The following is an 18,025-nucleotide window of genomic DNA, read 5'->3' on the forward strand; positions in this document are numbered from 1 at the left end:
CTGAGAAGGCTCAAGGCTCTTAATTAATTTTTTAAAAACTTAAAAACTTAAAAAAACAAAACAGAGACAACTGCATATAACAAAGAATGTGGCAGTGTTGACTCAGGGCCGGAGCCAGGACTGGCAAACACGATGACCTTGCTGGGCAGACAAGCACTATCTTTATACACGTCGCAGGCTGCACTACAGCTTTCGGAAGTCAGTCAGTGTCCATTAGACCTTCTAGAATGGGAAAGGGTATGGGTTTCCTTAAATGTTAAGTAAACCGCTAGAAGTGGTTGCCTATCTTGCTCTGTGCTGCTGAGCCCTTCTCTAGTCACTCAGCTACTCCAAGTTAGCCCTCAAGCAAACACAGGCAGTGGTCTCAAGAAACAGCACATCAATAAAAAGAAGGAAAAGAAACAAGCACAGATTTACAGGCATTGTCTCAAAGGATCCACTGTCCAAGTGCACAAGGTCCCCGAGAGTCCCTGCTGTGCAGCCTGTGCAGCAGAGAGCACTGAGAGGCAGCGCGTCCGCAGAACAGCCACGGCGCCTCCGGCCGACAAGCCTGGGACAGCAGCCGGCGAGGGGCCGGCAGGCCAACACGGCCCCCACCTCGCTTGCATTTGGATGCTAAGAATCTAGTATTCATCACTTAACATTGCAGCTGATGATGCCAAATCCCAAGAATCCTGTCTCTAGAAACATCAGTGTGAAATTCAGTGCACTTTTAAAGTACATTGTTACTATTTTCCTACAACCACTGGCTTAATTTCAACTTTCTGCAGAATTGGAAATCATTTAAATCATAATAACTTAAAAATAAGAACTTGGACTTTTATTATTTCTTCCCACTCAAGTTTCTGGACGATTTCACCCCTGAAAGTTTACAAAAGGGAAAAAATTCAACTAGGAAATTTTAGCATGTGGCTCTTGTCCTGCCTCTCATCTTTGCTCTGCCACTGTCTGGTCGTATGACCATGAGTGTATTTCGTAATCTCTCTCCTGGCCTCACTTTCTCCCTCGTAAACAAGGTGGTTGGCCCCTTCCAGGCCTAAACTGTTCTGATTAACATGACTGTACAGTTGGCTCCAGAATAACAGCTAAGAAACGCAGATTTTAATTCAAGGTAAATTTGAAGCATAATGAAACAAAAACATTGGCTCTTAGATTTCTACAGTTATTTTGGAGCCTGCATTGCAGCTCAGGGAAGAGGCTGGGAATATGGAGAAACAAAAAGGTAGAGACAAAGGAACACGCATGATTTAGAACAGCTTCCAGAAGTTACTAAGGTTTCACATGATGTAATGCACATGTTTTTTTAAACTTTGGAGTCAAAACCTTTTTCCTTCAATAGGGAAGATTTTGTAATATTTCTAAATGATCTAGCCCAACAGCATTTGAGGAAGAAAAAAATCAAACATTACACTACACGAGCTTTCATCTTGTCACAGAGCCATTAGAGCTAATGAAAAATGATGGCATTGTTAAGTTTTATTTATAGTTTCTTCTTAACAGAATGAAAAATGAATAGAAAAACACTCTGAATATAAATTTTTAAAGACTTTAAAGCTCCAAGACCAGTAGCAAAAAATATATGCAGACATAAGCCTACAGTCTTTTTTTTGTAACGTGTAGAAGATTGCTTATGGCTCCTGCTGAGTTTTGCCTTTCTCCAAGCCGTCATGAAAAATTAGAGATCCTGCAGTCCCAGGTCACTGTCATCAGGAATCTGGGGCCCTAACAACGTGAAAACGATTCTGTCTCCAACTTAAAATTTATACACTCCGTCCTAAACACCACTGACTGACCCAGCGTAACCTGGCGAAGCGAGATACTGGGGGCCATGCTTGCCGAGTCACCTACTCTCAAATGGCCCCACTGCTCGTCCTCTGTGTTAGGTCCAGGAACCGGAAGGAGAGAGCACCTGTTTAGCACTCACCGCCCTAAGCTTCACAAACTTCATCCCATTTAATCGGACAAGTATGCCCAAAACCTTTTACATTTTTGAACACCCCCACCACAACACACAATAACAAGAAAACTGTTACTTAAATAGCACTTTGAGCAGGGGTCAGCGAACTTTTCTAGTAAAAGGCCAGAGAGTAAACAATTTAGGGTTTGCCGGCCAAGAGGCAAAATTGTTATTACGTTATGTAATAAGAGAACGCACAAATTTCCCCAGATTTGTTATTGACAAAATTCTAAAGATACTAAAAACAACTGAATATAACATGGATCTACTAACGAGGAAGAACAGAATTCTTTGCGGAGGGATGACGTTTCCCATAATTGGGTTTTAGCGGTAGTGTTCCCTGTCATCAGACCGACTGCAAATAGCCATCTGTAAAACCCACTCTCAGCTTGTGGGCAGTGCAGAAACAGGCAGCAGGCCACATCTGCCCACAGTCGGCCACCCCTGCTTTACACCTTTTCACCATCATTCATTCAACTAATATGCATTATATTCCTTCAGTTATTCTTTCAAAAAAATATTTGATGAGGGGCTGGTCCCGTGGCCGAGTGGTTAAGTTCGCGCACTCCACTGTAGGCGGCCCTGTTTCGTTGGTTTGAATCCTGGGCGCGGACATGGCACTGCTCATCGGGCCACGCTGAGGCAGCGTCCCGCATGCCACAACTAGAAGGACCCACAACGAAGAATATACAACTATGTACTGGGGGGCTTTGGGGAGAAAAAGGAAAAAATAAAATCTTAAAAAAAAAATATTTGATGAGTATGTACCATGTGCCGGGTGCTTCACTGGACCATGGGGATGCAGAATGGAGGAACCGGGTCCCTGCACCAGGGACACAAGCACGACGTGAAGGCTGCCTGCCCTCAAAGGCTCACTGTACACTTGGAAGAGAGTATACTAAATGCCGTGACAGAGACTAGGAGTCCGGTGGGCACAGGCAGCACAGGAGGAAGTGGCCGCCTCTGTTTGACTCAGCCAGGGCTGCTCTGGGGGTTAGGAACCCAAAATCTAGAATGAGACTGCCTGCCTTCAAATCCCAGCTAGCCACCTGCTAGCTGTGTGACTCTGAGCAGATGTTTAACCTCTCTGGGCCTCCATTTCCCAACTGTAAAATGAGAGTGGTAATAACGGTGCCCATCCTGGAGGTAACACAAGAGGGTTGTTGTAGGGACTCTGCGAATTAACTCATGCAGAGCTTTCAGAACAGTGACTGACATGCAGGAAGTGCCCGCACGTGTGAACTGCTCTCATTATGACCGAGTTGAACCTTAAATGATGAGCGGGAATTTCCCAGGAAAACAAGGTGGAGAGAGAGCCTTGAAGGCAGAAAACTGCATGCAAACAAACACACATGAACAGCACCTGAGCGGTCTGGGGCAGCGTGAAAGCCAAGGGGGTTGAGAGGCAGGAGATGAAGATGGTGAGAACACATCACAAAGAGGGCTTGTGTGCGCCATTATAGGAGCTGGTCCTTGACCCCACAGCAGGGAGACATGTGAGTTCTAAGCAGCTGAGAGTATCAGCATCATAGGACCTAGCAGCAGAGTGGAGGATGGCCGGAGGAGGCAAGGATGGGGACAAGGCAACTAGATAAGTGGCTAAGGCAATAGCCACGAGGAAAAACAACCACGGCCTGAAAAAGAAGAGTGGTGGAGACGAGACAGCAGTGAGGCCCTGTAGACGCGGTTCACAGCTCCGTGACCCTGAGCCATAGGTCACAAAAGAAAGGGACGAGGAATCTGCAATGACACAGATCTCCCGCCTTGGAAAGATGCATGGTGGGACTTCTCACAATGACCGGAATTCAGGCAGAGGAACAGTGTGGGGCAGGGAGGGCGTCCTGACGGAACTGAGAACGGGACCAGCACTGGGGGAGGTCGGGCCACATCCCTGCAGGACAACTGAGCAGGAGTCCCAAGCCCACTAGAAGTAGCAGCTCACTTAGGCATTCCCATTGCTCACTTTAAAATAAGAAATAAGGCACAGGAAGGCTCAGTTCATTTATTTTAGTTAAATGAATCATTTACTGCCGATCTGGGCCTAGAACCTAAACCTCGTTCTTCTGGGCGTGTGATCTTACTGGGTGGCGCTCCTGGGTTTGCTTTCAACATTGACTCTGACTCGAGTTTAATAACTAGTTGGCACGGTCCTTCCTTACGTCTAAAGCTTGCCTGGTGGTCTTTCTCATCTACAGAATTAGGCTAGTTATCTTCCTCCTCTGCATCTCAGGATGATATGCACAGTGTTTTTCTATTACTGTCAACCTGTCTGCAGATAGAAATATGATAGACAGGACATGGACCACATGACAAAGCCTCCCTCACCACTAATCAGGGAGCACCCCCGTTATGTGGCCCACAGAGCGTATCTTTAAATACAAACTAAGACTCCCACACACCTACACTGACAATTGACTGAGCTTAAAACACCCTATGTTCCCATCTCTCTCTGTAATTGTCTTTTCTTTCTTGAACAAACTTCTTAAAGGCAAAAACTTAACAGATGCTAAAAACTTAAATGATTACACTACCAGAAGCTGTTGATCTGGGAGAAGGCAATCAATTGCTAACTTAGAAATAGACAGAATTCTTTGAAGTCCTTGCAGTGGCTTTCCCGCGGGGAGGCCCCACTGTGGCAGAGACTGCCGGCTGCCCGTACAATATCCACCCTTCCCTTTTTCCTTAGTAATGGATCATCTGTATTTCTGAAGGGGGCAAAATGCCTGAAGAATATTACCTTTCCCAATATCCCTTGAAGATAAAGATAGCCAATACGATACCAGTGAAAGTCCTTAGGTAGGGTTTTTAGAAAGGAATTTTAAAGAGAGCTTATTCAACTTAGAGGTACCCTTGTGACCTTCCACCCTTTACTCTTCGTCCTTCAGGGAGACACATATGATGGCTGGAGCTGCAGGAGCCATCTTGAGCCCATGAAGGAAGGAGACCAAGAGAATCTTAGTTACCTTGACATCCTTAAGACACCCAAACAGTGCCAGCAACTGTCTACCTCCAGTCTTCTTGTTATGTGAAGAAAATAAACCCCCAGGAGTTTAAGACCATGTGCTGGGGGGCTGAGGGTCTGTTACTCTCAGACAAATGCAATTCCTAATGGAGTTTGCTTAGGATACTGAAAAGATCCCATATGTCTGTGAAGTCAGACACTTAACTTGTTCTAAATAAATGTCACTGGATAACGTTGATGGTAATGCTAACCTTCATCAAGCACATCCTAAGTGGCAGCATTGAGGCACAGAAAGTTCAAGCAATTAACCGAAGGTCTCAAGGCTAATACGCAGCGAGGCTAGGCTTTGAATGCAGGCAGTCTGGCTCCAGAGCCCACGCTTTTACCTAGAGGACAACGGCAGCAGACACAACGAACTCATGTGCACAGACTCATCCCTACGGGTGGCAGGGACCTAGAGGAGCTTTGTCAAGTCATCAATGTAAATTCTTCTTGTACGCCATCCCTAAGTTGTTCTCTATTTGAGAAATTATTTCCTGTAGGAACTCAGGTTCTTGTAGGTCTGGCAAAACATGTGGCTGGTTTCATAGATATCTTCAGAGTTACGTTAAATACTACTCGGACCGTTGCCACAGTCTCCTGATAGAAGTCCCTCCTTACCGCCGTCCACCACTGCAAGGTGAATCTCCCGAAATGCAGCTTTCATCAAATCCCAGCCCTTCACAAACTCTCTAGCGGATCCTGGTTGCCTGAAGAAAGGCCAGACTCTTTAGTCTGCATCTGCTCCCAGCCCCTTCCCCACCTTCCCCCACTCCCCTGCACACTGCACACTCTCCAGCCGAACTAAGCCATGGGTGGCGCCCTGCATTCACCTAGGATTTCCCATCTTGGACCTTGGCTCCTACTGCCCAGTCCATGTGAATGCGCATCCTCTTCCACCCCTCCCCCAGCTCCACGTGTCCGCACCACACCTCATCCTCCAGACACAGGCAAATGCTCGCATGCCACGTTAGCGGCTCCCTCGGGACGAGGGCTGAGCTGCCATGGATGTGGTTTAGGAGGAAAAGTGCTGGGTTTCAGGGTCTCCCCTGAGAGAAAGAGATTAAGTGCAGCCCAGAAGCCCCCACTTAGACCAGAGCTCAGGACTGGATCCCCTCTTCTCCTCCACTTGCCCTCTGCAGGCCCCGCTCCTGTGTGCTTTCACCTCCCGCCATGTTTTATGTTTTATCTGATCAAAGTCAACACCACGGACAGTCTTCAAGCTGAAAATACTTCAGGAAGGGGAAACGTGTAAGCCTAAGGATGTGTCACACCAATATCCAGACCCAGAGCTCTTCAGGATGACTAATCTCAGTTCTCCTCAAGCTAGGCTACACCCAACAGTGTTCTCCAGGCAACGGCCCCTTCACAGGATGCTGCTGGCTTTGCTCCCTCACCTCACACGCGCCTCTGAGAGCCTCATGGAGCGTGTGGGGGTCTGGCGGCACCATCCTTCCCTATCAGCTCTCAGCTCCAGGAGGGTGGCATCTGTGTGTGATTTGCTTTCCCAGCCCCGGGAAGACTAGCACACCACCCTGCACACGGGAGAGGTTTGAAAGCTCCAAATGAACGAAAGATGAGACTGCTCCGAATTAGCCAGTTAACAGTTAATCAGGCAATTCAGTCAGACCTTCTCACTCCCCCCTCTGCCTTCTGCCTTCCCCCCGCCCCCCAACCCTGGAAAACAAGGTGCTGAATGAATGTGCTGCCAAAGAGGAGGGGAGAAAAGGAGCACGGGCGTCACACACCTTCCGGACCCCTGTTATACTGGGGTTAGATGGGTCTTTCCAAGGCACCAGTAATACTGGTTTTCTTATTTAAACACAGATTTCTAGGCCTCGTCTCCCCTGATCACACACGGCCCTTCCAGAGTAGACCACATTATGGGGAAGAACGTTTATTCCCCTCTTCTTTTGTCTGTCAACGAACCCATCAACCCCTCCTAATTTAATATTTAATTCATTTAAATTGGTGAGAATTCTGTTTCTGGCTCTAAAGGGATTTCACAAAAGAGTAGAGTCATTGTCCCCAGGGTGTGTGAACCAAAGCCTGGCTCAACTGTATCTGTGTTGTGGGGAACAGAATTTCCTCCACATCCTCACAGGAAACGTTACTTCCTAAAAGGAAAACTGCGATAGAGGCCAGCAGTCACCTCGGGAGCTGTCGGGCCACTGTCACACAGGCCTTCAGGAATGTGCCCAAATCAGACACTGGAATACACTGATTCAGGTTGAAGGAGGGCCTATTCCTAGCCTCAGGGCCACAAAACACCCAGAGAATCGCTTTTTAGTCTCCACCACAGCTAAAAAGAGGAATCACCTTAACAGGGGAAGAGTAAAGAGCGACAATGAATTTCTGCAGTGGCCGCAGCCCAGGGCATCTGCACGTCAGGGTCCCCCAGGTGCAACGCCAAGCAGAGGCCTTGTGTGGTGGGCCCTCACTTCCTCCGCATCTTATCTGAGCAAAACCAACACCACAGACAGTCCTCAAGCTAAAAATACTTCACAAGAAGGAAGCTTGTAACCCTAAGGATGTGTGAGAAAGAGGCAGAGGGATCCCTAGGGATGCTCTGACCAGCACCGAGGGGTCCAGCCACTGCCTCTCTGACCTGCTGACCAAAACCATCCAAGTCAGGGAAACCCAGAGGGCGGCTCAAGAGAAAAGCAGCAGGAGGTCAAACAGGATTCGAGAACATCGACAGTGTCAGTGGAAACACTGGTACAACGGCCAGGAAATTCTTGATTGGTGGACAAACGAAGCACTCTGGGTCCAAAAGCATTTATAATTAAGCATAGCCAAGCACAACTTTTAAATCCCAGTTAACAGCTCTCTGACCTGAGGACCCAATAACACTGTAGTCACCAACCTATGTTCCGATTATTCTTTGAAGCTGCCCCGTTCAAGACAATGGGCTCCGTGGGAGACCAGTGAGCAGCAGGAAGAAGGATTCTTCTATGAGCACTGCAGATTAGTGACACGGGATCAGAGAGGGGGACGGGCTTTATTCAAAGGGTTACCGAGCAAAAGGGGCAGTTGGGAAGAAGATCGTCCTGGAGTAGGCGACCTCTGTAATTTTTCATCCAAACTGGTACACTTCTCAGAGTGAAGGTGTCACTATTAATAATTGAGCTGGGACAAGAGACACCAAATAGGACTGTCTCAGGCAAACCAGGGTGTACAGTCAATCTTCTCAGGGGCCACACACAAATAAATCAATAACAAGGACTAATGTTTAACTAACATGCTTTTTATCTTTTATTTTTTTACTTTTGGTGAGGAAGATTGTCCCTGAGCTAACATCTGTGCCAGTCTTCCTCTGTTATATGTGGGCTGCCACCACAGCATGGCTTGACGAGCAGTGCTAGGTCCCTGCCTGGGATTCAAACCTGCGAACCTCAGGCCACCAAAGCTGAGTGCATGAAATTAACCACTACGCCACTGGGCCAGCCCCACTAACTTGCTTTTTAAAATCCACCCAAAACACGCTTAAAACTATATTAGATACAAACAACAAAAATACACTCAGAAAAAATAAGGAGCTAAGCAGAGACAAAGCCAAAGCTAGGTACAGAGGAGGGGAGAGGTGAGCGAGAACCAGAGGGAAGCAGTTCAGTTCGGTTCTGAGGGCAAGGTAACGGATCACGTGACCCTGTTTTATTTCTGATGCTTCTATGTGTGAAGGATGCAGTATTTCCTACATGCAAAGGAAGGTACAGGCATCTAAGTGAGGACGCACACCTGCGCATCCAGCACCCAGGAGCCCCCATCTCAGGACCAGAGCAGCACAGATCCTTGCATCTCGTGGGAGGCCAATCAGGGTGACGTATTTTAAACTCTATTAGTCAGGCACTTTGCAACCGACCCACTGATTAGCGACTACTCCAGATTTTTGGATCTTTCCTAGAAACTTGTGGTGGACCATGACAGGACACGGCCTGCAGCACACTAGAGGGGAGGCCTCCTCCACAAGCCGACCAGGTGGAGGGCGGCCATGCCGCTCCCAGGCCTCGCCACGAGACCTGCTGCCCGCGCTCCTGGCGAGGGGAGGCCACGCCCACGGGCTGTGCGAGGACCCTTACACCAAAGGTACTCAGCTACCCATGGGCCAGACTCGGGCTGCACCCAAAGAGAGGGCGGCACAGGAGAGGCAAGGGGCCTCTCACCTCCCCACCTTCTCCAGTCCCACTCACTATCCTACCCACTCCCGGTGAGCTTTTAAACCAACAGAGCACAGAAGTTCAGGGGGAAAGGGTGTAGCTGTTGGCACCGAGCGAGGGGCAGTGAGTGCTCCCTAATCCTGGAGAGTCTGAGGCCTCCGTCATCCCTCTGAAGGTGTCCCCAAAACAGGCATACAGTCATGTGCCGCATGACAACATCTCCGTCAACACTGGACCACATACACGACGCTGGCCCCATGAGATCAGTACCACACAGCCCAGGCGCGCAGTAGGCCCACTGTCTGGATTGGTGTAAGCCGCTGTACGACGTTCCCGCAACGACGAGATGGCCTAAGGACGCACTCCGCAGAGCACATCCTCGCTGTCAAGTGACTCCTGACTTCACATCCCACTTCTATCACTTCCACACACATGGACTTGGACATGTTATTTAACTGCTCTGAGTGTTTCATCGTCCGTGCTGGATTACTCCCATCTCACAGGAAAGGATCAAATCGGATAAAGTCTGTGAATGCTCCTTAAAGCTGATAATTATTACATAAACATTTGTGTCCGTATTTTCGGTTTCATTATTATTATTATTCATTAGGAGATATTGAGGGCAAGATCAGGAAACAGGGCCAGGGGTGGCTCCAAGGATATGTTGTCCTACATTGTGATCAAGACCTACAAAGACACAGGTACATCTTTTCAGGAAAGAAGTCAATCCTTCCTTAGATCTTAGAAAAAGGACTTAAACTTATGCTCAGTGGCCTTTCAGTGCCTCTTGATATTAGAAATCACTGTGACAATGAATATTTTACACGTATGTATTATGTCAGGCACCGTGCTAGGCACCAGGAATACAGTGATAAACAAGAAGTAAGACCTCGCCCTCAGGGGCTTATATTCTAGTTGGGGGAGGGGAGACAATAAGCAAGTGAACAAATTAATAGACCAGTTCAGATGACTATAGTGCTGGGAAGGAAATGAATAGGGTGCAATGTTTCAGTCCAGCTGCTGGGAGTGCGGACTGTTTTACATGGGCTGGCCAAGGAAGGCCCATCTGAAGAGGCACAATTTGAAGGAAGAGAATAAAGTGGTTCCAGTAGAAGGGACCAGCAAGGGCCCTGGGCTGGGAAGCACTTGACAAGTTCAAGAGCCTAGCAGCAGCCCAGGATGGCTGAGTGCTTCAGAGCAGCACTCCTCAGCCTGACGGTGGGATCCCAGCAGGCCCTGAGAAGCCCAGGGCTCTAGTCCGCCCCCAGAGATATGCGGGGCTGTCTGGATGCGGCCAGGACTCGGGGAGTTCGCCAGGCCTCCTAGGTGTTTCTGATGCACAGCCCAACTGAGAATCACACAGGCAGGACTGCCAGGAGCCCCGAGGCCCTTGGGACTTGAGGCCTCCCTCTTTTAAAGGCCCTTCAGAGCATCTGCTCCGCTCAGCAATTCCACCAGACAGGGAGGGAAGGCCAGGTGAGAGGGGCGTCCCAGCAGGTGTCAATGAATAATTATTTATCTTCAGTTTACAGCCAGCAAGGAGGTAAGACAATGTGTGAAGTATTTACTCCCTGGAGGCTTCATCTCTCCTCCTTGAGGAGTACGTCTAGGAAAACACCGCAACTAATCAGCTTGATTTATGTCCCTGGAAACGATCTGCAACTTCTGATCTAAAGTGTTAACCAAAATATCAAAAAGAAGGTGTAAATTAATTATAATTGTCTCTGTCAGTCCATAAAACGTATAATTAAAAATTAACACCGCCTGACTACGTATGGGGAGTGGCCAGGGTTTATAATCCATATGCCAGGCAATCACGGCCAGCTGCGCGTCAGCTGGGCAGGGCTGCCGCAGTCTGCGGGCTGCGTTTATGGCACGCATCTTAACGCGGTAAGATCATCTCAAAGAGGGACGGCTCCTGTAACAGGAGCAGATCACCCTAACGACACGCGCTTGGTGATAGGAAGCACACCAATTCACCACAGTGGGCTCCCCTGGGGAGGCAGGGAGGAGAACAAAGAGTACATTTATCAGAAATATTTTATTTCATTTAAAAAAATCTGAGGCCAACATGGCACAGTCTTAACTTGTGTTATTTCTATGGAGGGGCCCATGAGAGCTGATTGTATTACTCTCTGTACTTTTCTGTATGAAAAAAAAGAAAAGAGAACATGTTTGAAGGGTAAAAATTCTTCACTGAACACTTCTTGCATAATGTGTTAAATTGGGCTGAAACCTGTAATTATTTCCTACCATCACCGTTTGCCAGTTTCGGGGGTAAGGCTCCTGAATTCATTATTAGCATTTGTGCTGCTGTTAGCTTTACAAACAAGGGCTAAGCAGAACACTTAAACACTTCGGAGACTGTCTATTTCACATTCTCCTCTTTTATTCGATTGAATCACCGCCGTAAGCTCCTCTCTGGCGTTTTTCCCAAAAGTCCAGCAGAAAGAAGAATTAATAAGACAGTCTCCATACTCCCCGAGGAAGACTGACTCCGGAGCTCAGCACGCCAGGAGAACCCTGCCACTGTCTTAGAGATTTTTGGTCAATCTTTACAGATATCTTTTTTTCTTAATTTATGCTTTCGATATAAATATATTGCAGAGGGTAACATAACTTTAGGTTCTCATATGTCTTTAACGGAAAACTCATAGTCCTTGTGCTAAGTCAAGGCCAATAAAAAGAAAGTAATCATCAAAAGTGATAGCTGAGCAGTGCTGGTGGAAAAAAAGAGAAGCTGAAAGTTTTAAAACTGATATGTTCATCCTGAAATGTTTCTCGATCAGTTTTACAGCAGTTGAAAAGATTTCCCCTCTGCAGGAAGGTGGGGTGAGGAGGAAATAGAACGAGATCGAGGAAGAGATTCTGACAAGTTCAACAATAAATTTTAAGAGGATTCACTTTGGTGAGGAAACACAGTGGATCAAACCCTGCGTCTGGACGGCAGGAAGGCCGGGCTCCAGCACTGCGGCGTCTGGTTAAAGGGACATCACCAACAACACAAACTTACGTGAAGTTTCTTACAGCACAAACTCCTAAATCAACACTATTACATTTAAAAATTAATATTTTTCAGATGCTTAATTGCCAAATGTATTTTAGGCTACAAAAAGAAAGAACGTTGAGTAGAAGAAAGTCTAACACCCTGCAGACTTCCACCGGCAAAGAACGTAACCGCAACCCAGCAGCTCACAGCTCACTGGAGCATCCCTGGAACGATCTACTTCCGCTCCAGGCCGACGTGTGGCATGCTCACAGGTGGCCACTTTCCTCCTCTTTGCCGTGGTGTCCTATACTCTCCAAGACTAGGAAAGGATACCTAACAGCGTGTGGCATCTTCGACATGCCAGGCACTACTGGACCGGTCACTCTTCAAATATCTTACCGCACTGGCTCGTCCCAAGACCTAAAGGTGGCATCATCTCCTTTTGATAGGGGAGGAAGCTGCAGGCCCAAGGTCACAGAAGGAATAAAGCGTTGAGGCCAGGGTTAGAACTCAGAGCTCTTCAAGACCAGAACTCGTGCTCCTTCCTTTATACTCTACCCAACGTCATGGGCACGGTCAGAGGATGGACATGTTGAGAGTGATTTTAGATGCCTGCAGTAGGGGACCAAGGGAAAGCTGTAACGGCAGCCGCGTCAGCTCCCCGCGCCCGCCTCTCATCACCGAATGCTCTCTGTTTCTGAAAATTCACTCTGCGTGTTCTCCAAGGCCCTTCTAGCAAACTCAGCGCATCCTACAGACATTCCCACAGCTCCTGTTGCCTCTGCCAGGTCGCTGCCCTCCAACCACCACCACAAAAACAGAAGTGCCAACCACCGCCTTTCTCAAAACCGCCTTCCTGGCCAAAACAGTACCAAAAAAACCCTGCGTGGACGGCCAATTTTGTTCCCTTACTAAACATAGGTGACCATCTCTCTGAGCTGCCAAAAGCACAGGCAGTGACACAGACAGGATTATCCAAAAGTGTGCAGAGGCGAGGCTTGGCAGGAAGCACACCAAGTTTAACTGTAAACAATGACCCCAGTGACCTTAACTGACTGCTGTGAGACCTATGGCGTGGACCCTAGGCAGAACACTCGAAAACATCACTGCAAGGAAGCACGGTCATGATCTTACCCTCCGGAGCAGAGAAATAATACTTCCAAAAACAGCCTGGAATGTTCTCTCTTCCTCCCAGCTCCCAACGCCCTATTGCATTTCTTTCAGGAAAGCTTGCCCGATTAATCTCCATCTACTCTGACAGCTCCTTTATCTCTGAGTTCCCAAATAATGGTTTGTGCTGGTTTGTGAGACCCCAAGCCATTTCACAAGGAAGGGACCTCTGGACATGTGAAGGGCACACAGAGCAGTTGGACGATTTCTGCTCTCAGAAAGGTGAGCCACGCTGAATAGACAGGGGTAATAAGCCACATAAGAGATACAATTTATTTGGGGAGCACGAAAGAGAGCACGGTGGGGATGGACGTTCCTACCTGAAAAGATTCAAGGAGCTTTAGATGCTGAGCTGGATTTCCCTAGAAGAAAATTTTGTAAAGAAGGATGAAGACTGAGTAGGTATATAAGTTGAATTGTGTCCCCCCAAAAAAGATATGTTAAAGTCCTAACCCCCAGGACCTCAGAATCTGACCTTATTTGGAAACAGGGTCATTGCAGGTGTCGTGAGTTAAGGTGTCATACTGGAACAGGGGGCGGTAGTTCAATCGGACTGGTGTCCTTATAAGAAGAGGACCAAGGGAAGACAGGGACACAGAGGGAGAACGCCATGTGGCAGCAGTCAGAGATGGAAGTGCTGCCGCCACAAGCCAAGGCACGCCAAGGAACGCCAAGGCACGCCAAGGAACGCCAAGGCACGCCAAGGAACGCTGGCAAACCAGCAGCAGCCAGGGAGGGGCGAGGAAGACGGCCCCGCAGGTTTCAGAAGGAGCACGGCCTGCCCACACCCTGATTCTGGACTTCCAGCCTCCAGAACTGAGACGATAAATTTGTTTTTCTAGGCAACCCAGTGCATGGTACCATGTTACAGTAAGGGAAACTAATACAGTAAGGGATTGGAAGAAAGAGAAGCAACAAGATGTGGTGAAAGGAAACCACAGGACACACTCAGAACATGCCCCTCCCTAATTGCAGAAGGCCTGCGCCCCACATTCCTCAGAATGAGCTTACCTCAACCTCCTCCTCTTGGCATCCAGAGGGCTCTCCAGCTTTATCTCCCTTCTTTTTAGCCTGTCTTTAAAAAATTGAGCTGTTTCCCCTTTCAAAGGCTAGGTCTGCCACCTATAAACTTTACCCTCTTGCTTCCCACTCATTTCAACACCTCGCTCCAATAATTTTAGACTTCTCTTGTCTGCTGGGTAAACCACAGATAGTTCCTGCAATTCCACTTCCTCTCCTCCAACTCCCAACCTGCAGCCCTCATATTTTTCTTTTAAAAGTAGCCTGCATTAGATTCCTCCACTTCCTTACCACCCATTCTCAACTCAACCCTTCGAGAAGACGACCTCTCCTCACCCCTCTACTGAAACCACTCGGGGAGGGTGTTAATGAGACCACCTGATCACTGATGCTCATGGACTCTTTCATTTTCATTCTCCACAAATTGTCTGCACTGCCTAACGCTAACATCCACTTCCTCCCAACCTGAAATGCTCTCTTCTTCTGGCTCCCGGAGGAACACGTTTTCCTAGCTCTCCACTCTCTGACTGCTCCTCTTCTGTTTCCTTCACTGGCTCAAGATAAATTCAGGTGTTCCTTTCCTATGTGACACTGCATCTTGTACTGACCTCTCTTATAGCAATCATTCTTAGTATCTGCCCTAGGGTTTACAATATACATCTTCACTCACTCAGAGTTTACCTTTGAATAATACTATTACAGTCTCCACATGAAGGACCTTACCATGATATGTTCCCAGCTCCTCACTCCCATTACTTGTGCTATTGTTGTCATAATGTTAAAAACTAAGTTAGAAATATACAACACATTGCAACTATTTTTGCTTTGGACAATGATCTCTTTTAGGGCAATTTAAAATAGGAAAAATTGAAATATATTCTAGCTCCATTTATTCCGCTTCCAATGCTCTTCATCTCCTTGTATAGACCCAAGATTCTATCTGGTATTATAATCCCTCTGCTCAACAACTTTTCTTTAACATTTCTTGTAGGATAGGTATGCTGGCAATCAATTTCCACAGTTTTTGTCTGAGGAAATCTTTCTTTCTCTTTCATTTTTGAAATAGATTTTCACTAGGCATAAAATCCTGGGTAGACTGCTCTTTCCTTTTAGCACTTTGAAAACGTCACTCCACCGTATTCCAACTTACATGGAGGGGCCTGCTGTAATTCTTAGATCTGTTCCTCTGTAATGTGCCTTTTTTTCTCTGGCTGCCTTTAAGAATTTCTCTTTTTCTTCTGTTTTTAACTATCGGAATGGTTTTGTTTATAACTGTTTGAATGGCCTGGGTGGTTCTGTTTTGTTGTATTTATCCTGCCTGGTATTCTCAGAGCTTCTTGGATCTGTGATTTGGTGTCATGAATTTGGGGGATTTCCCAGGCATTATTTCTCAAAGTATTTTTTCTCTTCCCTATGCTCACTCTCTCACGTCTCCTGGCATTCCAATAAAGTCTATGTTAGACTGTCTGATAATATCCCATAGCTCTTGGATGTTCTGCTCTTTTTTTATTTCGTTCTGTTCTTGTTGATTTTACTTTTATTCCCTTTTTTGTTTCAGTTTGAGTAACTTCTATTGACCCATCAGATCTTGCACACTGTCCACTTTTTTCCTATTTAATCATAGCTATTTTAAACTCCTTGTCAGACAGTTCCAACATCTGTGACATAGGTATGTCTGGTTCTAATGATTGCTTGTTCCCTGGGGAGTTATTTTTTTTCTTGTCTTTCATATGCCTAGTAATTCTTTATTGAAAGTTGGACATCTTGTGTAGGAGAAGAGACTGAGGTAAATAATTTTTTAATGCCCAGAAACGGGCACACCTCTACTTCTGCTAGGCCTTAGTGTGAGGGTTTGGGCCAATCTAATGAGGAGTTGGGCTGGTGGTGGTGTTGCTATGGTTACCCTCGGCGCCCCACAGGCTGTGACACCCTGTGTTCAGGGTAAGGGTGGAATGCCAGGTTCTCACCCTCAGACTTAAGTTTTTCCTTTGCACCATGCCTCAGAGAAAGTCTGCCTCTTGCAAACTACTTGTAACTCCATGCTTGTTAGCCCAGGGTTCCGGGGCGACAGGGGGGAAGGGTGTCCTCTACTGTCCTGATTAAGCCTTAGTCCTAGGCAGGTACTACATCCCTGGCTCTCGAGGGGTGGCCTGCTCAGTGACCTTTCCCATCCTTCAGTGACCCTGCCCTCTCCTGAGCCCATAGTCCTGAACCAAGCTTGTCATCTTGCTCTTCCCCCAGGGGTTGAGATTTTCTTTCCTGTTTTCTTCTCCCAGCTACAGTGACATTTCACCAGTGCCCTAAAGTGTTTGGTGCCCTTCTTCCAAAGCAAAGCTTCTGTTCTGGAGGGAAGACCCAGGGGAGAGTTTAGGCAGAGTTTCCTGCCCTTCCCACAGCAGCTCCTGTCTCCTCCTCTCTTTTACCCACAAGGAAGCCTTCCTCTGGACTTTCTTCTGTGACTGACAGGTGGTTTGATTGATGGAGAAAACTTGCCAGAGGGTGCAGATTCCCGCCATATTTGCATCCCCCAGGGGCCTCACTCCCTTACCCCAGTGCACTCAGCCAGCTTCACCAATTCTCCAGTCCGCCTGGCTGAACTCGTCTCTCCCACATCCGGGGCCTTGCACCCACAGCACTTCAAGGGCATGGGTTCAAGGAAGGTTGCTCACTTGCTGTTTGTCCAGCTTTTACTCATTGTAAGGTCGAGAGTGGAGCTCTTTCCAGTCTTTCCAAGCTTTTGCATCTCTAACCAGAAACTGAAGTACCTCTCTGCATTTTCATCCTATTCCCTCCACCAAGAATGACCTTCCTACTTATCTCTAGATACCAAAATCCATCTCATGTATTACACATCCATCAAAAACATTCCTCATTTCCCCCAGTCATAAGGCAACTCCCCTCCCTCTGTGCTCCAGAGCACTATATTTGTACCTCTTTTTGCACTTAACACATGCTGTCTGGTAGGTAGTATATTTCTAATCATATTTTACCTCATGGAATAAAATGTAAGGTTTTCCTATGGTGTCAGTCTTGTCTTATTACCATATAATTATTCTATGCATACTTATCCTGTATCTCAAGCAAAACCATTTGTTCTTTGATAATATAGTACAAACTTTTTCCTTTTTTTAAATTAATATTTCCCTTTTACACTACCTGATACTCTCCTTCAGCCTCCAAATACACAAAGAGCACAGAAGATAAGGTTTGCCTGATCCTTTCCTGGGGGTTATCGGAATCCAGTAGGAATCCTGTGTGATTAAGGGTCAGCACTGTTGTAGCAGAGCCCTGCTCCCTCAGTAGCTGTGTGGCCTCAGGCAAAGGACAGACTGCTACACCTGAGTGAGGATAAACAGGGGAAGTCACTACTTAATTCACAGGATTGTTGTGAAGGTTAAACGAGATAATGCACATGAGAAGCACTATGCGGATGTTAGTTTTCGTGTAATTATCACTTTAAGAACTGATGGCTTTTGGCAGAGAGGAGGAATGAAGGGACTTGCTGAGTCCCAAGCACAGTGCTCAGTGCTTCTGCATCTCCATCTATTACCATCCACATTTTGACGTGAGGATGCTCAAGGTCACAGAACTGATAAGTGGCAAGGTCAAGCTTCAAGTCCAGCCCTCCAAAGACTGTTCTCCCAGCAGGCACCACCCGCCGCTCCGCTGGCTGGTGATTTGGGCCAAGACTTCAGGGAGGTTCTGTTTACCGTGAACACCGAGGCCTTAGA

At 47.2% G+C, this 18,025-nt stretch overlaps 1 protein-coding gene across 11 annotated transcripts in view; it reads right to left on the reverse strand.

Annotated features, from left to right (window-relative positions):
* Window positions 1-18,025, reverse strand: part of CSGALNACT1 (chondroitin sulfate N-acetylgalactosaminyltransferase 1) — a 330,736-nt gene that overhangs the window by 268,651 nt on the left and 44,060 nt on the right. The window lies entirely within an intron of this gene.

This window comes from Equus przewalskii, chromosome 28, assembly GCF_037783145.1.
Source record: "Equus przewalskii isolate Varuska chromosome 28, EquPr2, whole genome shotgun sequence".
Classification (NCBI taxonomy): Eukaryota; Metazoa; Chordata; class Mammalia; order Perissodactyla; family Equidae; genus Equus; species Equus przewalskii.